This window comes from Rhinolophus hipposideros (assembly GCF_964194185.1).
Source record: "Rhinolophus hipposideros genome assembly, chromosome: 21".
Classification (NCBI taxonomy): domain Eukaryota; kingdom Metazoa; phylum Chordata; class Mammalia; order Chiroptera; family Rhinolophidae; genus Rhinolophus; species Rhinolophus hipposideros.
Genome location: NC_138067.1, coordinates 18,444,223 through 18,450,905, shown reverse-complemented (window position 1 = coordinate 18,450,905; position 6,683 = coordinate 18,444,223).

The following is a 6,683-nucleotide window of genomic DNA, read 5'->3' as shown; positions in this document are numbered from 1 at the left end:
GTTTAATAGGGTATACTAATAATTAGTATCTACCTTTTCGGGCTTTGGGAGGAATGAATGAGCTAGCTAAAGTAAACACAGTCCCTGGTAACTTATTATGATGCCCGTGGCTCTATCTAAAGGTAGTTTTTGTTGGTGGTGTTTTTTGTTGTTGTTGTTGTTAATATTAACCCTTCTACTTTTCTCTTTAGGAAAGTGGTTTCCTTAAACCTCCACAGCTGGGGGCTTTACCCCACTGAACTTCAGTATAGCAGGTTGGTTGTTCACATTCGTTCGCTTGACAATATTTGGTCAATAAGGGGTCAGGAAAGGCTCCTATTTAAGTGGAGGTTTGAGGGAGGTGAGGAAGAGCATTCTGGGTTGATGAGGCAGCCTGTGCAAAGGCCCTGAGGCCCTGTGGAGGCCACTGGTAGAATTTAAGAAACTGGAGGAAGGCTAACTGAAGCCAGAGCAGAAAGTAAGTCAGTTTGATGTGAACTGATGGTGGGGAGTTGGGCAGGGGCCAGGACGTTTGGCTATGGTCAAGATTTTGGGTTTTATCCTAAGAACAATGGGAATTTTTTTTTTTTTTTGATAGATGACTCTAGCCCTAGAATACAGAACAGATTGCAGGGATGAGGTGGCTATTTTATATGAAGCTATTGCAGTAGTCCAGAAGAGTGAGGGAAATTTGGACTAGGAGAGCCATGGAGAGACACACACAGAATGGGGAGGTTTTGGGAGATAAATTATAAGCACTTGGGAATGGATTCGATATAAGGTATGGTGATGGGCAGGAGGAGACAGAGATGAGTCTCGGTTGCTGGCTTCAGCACCTGGACCAATGGTGGTGCTACTGAGATGGGGAATACTGGACAAATACCACGTTTTGGCATGTGGAGGAATGAGGAATAGCATGAGTTTGAGGTGCCTTTGAAATGTCAAATGTCACATATATGCATCTGGAAGTCAGAAGAAAGATGAGGGCCGGAGATGCACAACTGGGAGACTTCTGGGTATAGATCGGAATGGAAGCTGTGCAACTAAGATCTCCAAGGGGAGAGGAGAGTGTAGGGTGAGAGTTTAGGACAGAGCTTGGAGGTTTGTTGGCTGACCAGAGGAGGATGAGCGTGCAAAAGCTAAGAGCTGGAGAGGTAGGATAGCCAGAAGAGTGTCCTGGAAGTCAGAGGAGGGGGCAAGAGAGCTGTGGGTTAGGAGAGGGGAGCACAGCACCTAATGGGCTAAGGTAAGACACTGACAACCTCGGCCAGAGATGTTTCGGTAAGTGATGGAGGCAGAAGCCACACTGCAGTGGGCGGGCAGTGAGCGGGTCGTGAGGAAATACAGTCCATGAGAAGGCACAACTCTTTCAAGAAGTTTGGGGAAAAGAAAGGAAGGCCTACAGCAATAGCTGCAGTTGTGGGGTCCAGAAAGGAGTTTTTGATGGTTGTTAATGTGATAAGAGTTGAACATGTTTGAAAAACCGATAGGAAGAATTTAGTAAAGAAGACTAACTAATGGGAATGGGATCAAAGTATAGGCAGGACTGGCTTTAGGCATTATAAAAGGAGTGAAGGAAGGATGGTAACAAGAAGTTGGGAGAGTACCTTTGGGAGGCTTCTATTTTCTCAGTGAATTAGAAGAGAAGCTGCAGAGGGAGGAGTTGGGAGGCCTGGAATTTGGGGAGTGTAAAGATGGTTTGAGATCATTTCAAGTGAACCAACAGTGATCAGTGTTAAGGGCAAACCTGGTAAAAGCTGGCAACCTCTATAAATGTATAGCGGTACCAATTTGCCTTGGATTTTTCTCCCCAGTACTCAGCTATTCATGCAGGGAGATTCACCCAGGTGACTCCTATGAAAATAGAGCAGCAAGGGAATTCACAAGCTTGGCTAGTGTTGTACGACAATGGCCGGCTATGGAATCACAGCCAAGGTGGGAGGTGAATAGAGAGGAATCAATGGATGAACTGGGGACCTAAAAGGTTAAAGGATAGTCACAGTGAGAGCATGCTGGAAAGGGATGCTTCAGGTACTGATTTCGGAAATGGCTGTTTCAGCAATAATGCAGTCCAGGGGGTGACCAAGGGAGCAGGAAAATGGTGAGATGGTGTGAGGGGCTGTGATCACACGTGGGAGATCAGGAACCAAAAGGCCAGGGTACTGAGCATCCCTGTGGACGCGAGTCAGGATAATGGCGGGAGTGGCAGGATACGGCCTTCGATGAGTCTGGGTAAGAAGGGGAGGCACACACCGTCCAAGTCACGGCTTCTCAGCTTCTACCCTGAACACTCTGCTCTTTCAGACACTGACAGAACTGAATGGGGAGACTTTCATTTGCTGTTATGGCACCTGGCAGTCACTGTCCTTTTGCATCACTGAGAGGACAGGGCTGGGTCTTTTCCAGGGAACTGGCACAAGATAGGTACTCATTTACTATCTGCTGGGAGCATCAATAATTAAGAATTAATAAAGGAGCAGACGAAAGACAGGGACTCTGACTGGTGGATCAGAGTGAGGCAGAGAATTTGAGAACATCTTAACCCCACATATTAGATGGGCTGTGCAAGTTGGAAGATGGAATTAAAATGAAGAGTCTCTACAATTAGAAGAGGGCTGTATTCATTTGCTAGAGCTGCCATAACAAAATACTGTAGATGGGTGGATCTAAACAATAGCAATGTATTTTCTCACAGTTCTGGAGGCTAGAAGTCCAAGATCAAGGTGTTTAGCACTGTTGGTTTCTTCTAAGAACTCTTTCCTTGGCTCACCCATGGCTACTCTTCTGCTGTGTCCTCACAAGGTCTGGTGAATCACCTCTTCAAAGGCCCTTTCTCCAAATACAGTCCCATCTGAGGTGCTGGGGGTGGGCTCAGCATATGAATTTTGGCAGGGCACAATTCAGCCCATAGCAAGGGCTGGGTTCGTGATCCACTGGCGGTGTTCATCTTCTCTTTGTTCTGCCTACTCAGCTTTCTTGGACCTCTTGCTTCTGTGTTTCATGAGCCTGCCATCCACATACAATCACCCTGCTTATCAGGCAGCTTCCCAGAGGACGCTCCCTGTCGGAAGCAGCTCTGTCCTGAGTAGCTGCTTTTGATGGCAGGAAATGGGATCTTCTCCCCTCTCAGTTGGTCATCCATTGTTGACTTTCTCCTTAGACAATGGCTTGAAAACAGTCTCTGAGAACCCTTTAGTCCTGCAGTGGTTTTGCCATTTCTGGGGATGGGGGAATAGAAGGGAAGGGGGAATAAGTTATTTGTGGGCTGGCACATGGGGTATGTTTAGGCTTGATGATTCTGAATCAGCTCAGTAACTTCATGTTCTAACTGTCTCACAAAGCAGAAATCAGATTCTCAGCTCCCACTCTTTAGCTAGAAAGTTAGACTTTGTGTTGAAGGGGCATAATTGACTGGAATGCAGATATGGTAGGAGGGACAGAAATGCAGACTTGACTGATACTGAGAATTTGGCCCTTGCTGTAAACGCAAGCTTGGACCAGTCAATCAACTGCTTAGCTAACATAACTTAATAAAATCAGAACATATGAATTCCAGCATTCTAGAGCTCGTGCCAAGGAGTAGGTTCCTGACAATTTCTTAAGGAACCCTGGATGGGGCCAAGAGAGTGAGGAAGGGAGGGACAAAAACTAGGTTCACTGAGTGACATTTTGGAGAGGCAGGGCCAGGGCCAAATTTTGCTGAGGTATCACGCAAAATGAGTGACTGACACCCAAATTAACGGAACACTGATAATTCCTAATACGATTCCTGAGAAACCATCTCCGGTCTCACTCCTCTGTGTGATTCAAAGTATGATAAAGCTCTCATCACACATAAAGTCACTGGTGGAACTAGAACCAAAACTGAGTTTTTAAGTTTGGAGTTGCCCGAAATCTGCTTTAAAATGGCACCAGGAGAGACTGATGAGACATGACAACCAAATGCGACATGTGATACTGAATAGGATCTCGTGCCAGAAAGGAAAAAAAACATTGTTGGGACCATTGGTACCATTTGAATGGGATCTGTGGATGGATGGGGTGTTAGTATTGTACGAATGTTGGTTTCCTAATTGGGAGAGCCATACGGTGGCAGGGCAGTGTTCTTGTGTTTGGCAGGTACACACTAGAGAGTTTAGGGCTGAGAGAGCATCATGTCAGAAAAAGACAAGAGAGGGTAATGGAACCAATGTGGTAAAATGTTAACAATTGGGAAATTTGGGTAAAGGGGAAGTAGAAGTTCTTTGTACTGTTCTTAAAACTTTCCTGTAGGTTTGAAACTACTTTAACAAAAAAATGAAAAATTACAAGTCTAAAAGCAATTTTTTTATTTACAGTATAAAGGTTACAAAGGTATATATGTATTTATATATAATACCCTTAAGTTACAAATTTTCATTGTAATATACAATGCTATATGTTGACATGCAACTCAAGGGAAAGTGTTGTCTATGCATTTATATTTATAGAGTACACATACATAAAGCTTTTTTTTTTTTTTTTTTTTTTTAAGAACATTAAGTACTGCCCTGTTTTATGCCATGGATTTTGATTTGGTAGTCTGGTGATGCCAGAAGATTTGGAACTTAAATTTTAAACAATACTTAAAGTCTTGTTTAAATACCTGGTTCTAAAAAGAAGGAAAAAAACAGATCATCACATACTTTTAATTCTTTGTAGAAGTATTATTCTAGCTTTCTAAGTCTTAATACTTAACAAAAATGAAAACTGCATGGGACAGAATACAAACAAGCGGGTATAATCAAAGTTTGCACAGATTAGCCAAAATAGGCCTTCATAAGTAGTGGTTTGCCACATTATCTATCTTCTAAAAGACCTTGGGTCTGACACCAAAAGGGAAACAATTCTTTCAGCACCAAGGTCTTATCACGCTGAACCTATTCGACAGACTGTAAACACAACACTGGAGTCCTATATTGGAGGGGAAAAAAAATGAAACTGGTTCTTATCATAAGGGCAGATTTGCTGTAAGTTGTGAAAAGCATCATCAAGATGGATGATTGTGCCAAACCCAAAACTTAGTTTTAATCCTATCCTCTCCCCCAAATTCTATTAATTTACAAAACAGAGGTGAAAAAATGTAACTCACACCCAATTGAACAGGACTGAGATAAAAGGAGAGCACTTCTTCCAACCTAGAAGGAACAGACACTTACATGACAATACTTATGTGCTGGTTCCAACATATAATCATTAGCACCTGATTGTCAAAGGGTAGGTTTAAAGACCAAGACACTGGAGGCATGACCTAACTTGGGCACACAACTCCAGGACTCTAGAAAACAAAGGGGAAGGAGCCCATGAGATTCTGTTCCCTCTGCCATTCCAATCACATAGCTCAGGTACTTTCTGGGCATAATGACGGATGCCACCTGAAATGCTGACCCTAGTGATAAATGGAAGGCAAGCTGGATAGAAAAGCACTGTTATTGTATAAAAAGTATAGAAAAATTCAATCAACCTTTAATTTTCTTTAGGTGCCCTTTTTACGGAGTTTGAATGTCAGTGTGTTCTGGAATAAGTGAAATTTTACTAAGTTTTAAATATATCTTCATTTTGATCTCTCATTATGAAGAAACACTCCATCTATCATGTGTCAGGATTTCCAGCAAATGAGATGTTTAAGGGTTTAAGTGTGAGAATGAATGGGTCAGCAAGATTTAGAAGTGGGTGGGGGAGGGGGAAGGGAGTAGATGAAATATACATTTAGCTTTGCTGTTTATAGTTGAAAGCAGCATTTCTTTAAAAAGACTTTTCCATTGATCCACTTTGGGCAATAGAGCATAATTGTTGTTCTTTATCTTTCTACGGATATTCTACACTGTTCTCCTTCCCAAACTAGTCTCAATTTTGCATTAAAAAAATTATGATGAAAAGACCAATCTACTTAAATTGTCTTGCAGTTCTTTCATGCTGGCATGGACCAAAGACCGAGCAACCTTTTAAACATTTTGCAGTTTGCCAGGTGAGCAGAACTTCAGGTGTACTTTGGTAAAACTATGAAGTGGTTACTTAACCTCTGATTGATAGATGGCATGGCATGATTGAGAAGTAATGGATTATGCGCTACTTGAGGGCAGGAACTTTCTTTTGGACCCTTCAGAGTATCTGTGAAGAACTGTACATGAATAAATGCTTATTTGATGAAAGACTGTAAAAATTAATATATCATTAATTAGTCCTGCAATTTCAAAATTTCTCCAAGCTTTCAAAGAACCTTTAGTCTATTCATAAGACTTCCATCACTTTGGAAGAGGTAAGAGAAGGGTCAAGTTCCAAGGGTGTGTATGTGACTGGGGTAAAAACGGACTCAAAAACTAAAAAGCATTTGTGTCAATGGGATGGAGGTTAAGATTATTATGAAACTGACTGAGGTACGTAGAGGACTCAGAAGTTAGAATCTATCAGGATACCTAATCTCACAATATAATGAAGTATCATTTCTCTGTTATAGCTTTTTAGTTTCAACCAATCTACTTAGGGACAATTCAAGGATTACAGTTCATATGGTAGGTTTTGGTTGAATATAACCAAATGATCATTAGAGAGCAAGCAATCATTTGCAAATGGCATATTTAGGCATTACCTCAAATGTAGATTCTTTTTTTAAACTCTTATTTATTTTTTTAAGTGTGTCTTTCCAGGACCCATCATCTCCAAGTCAGGTAGTTGTTTCACCTAGT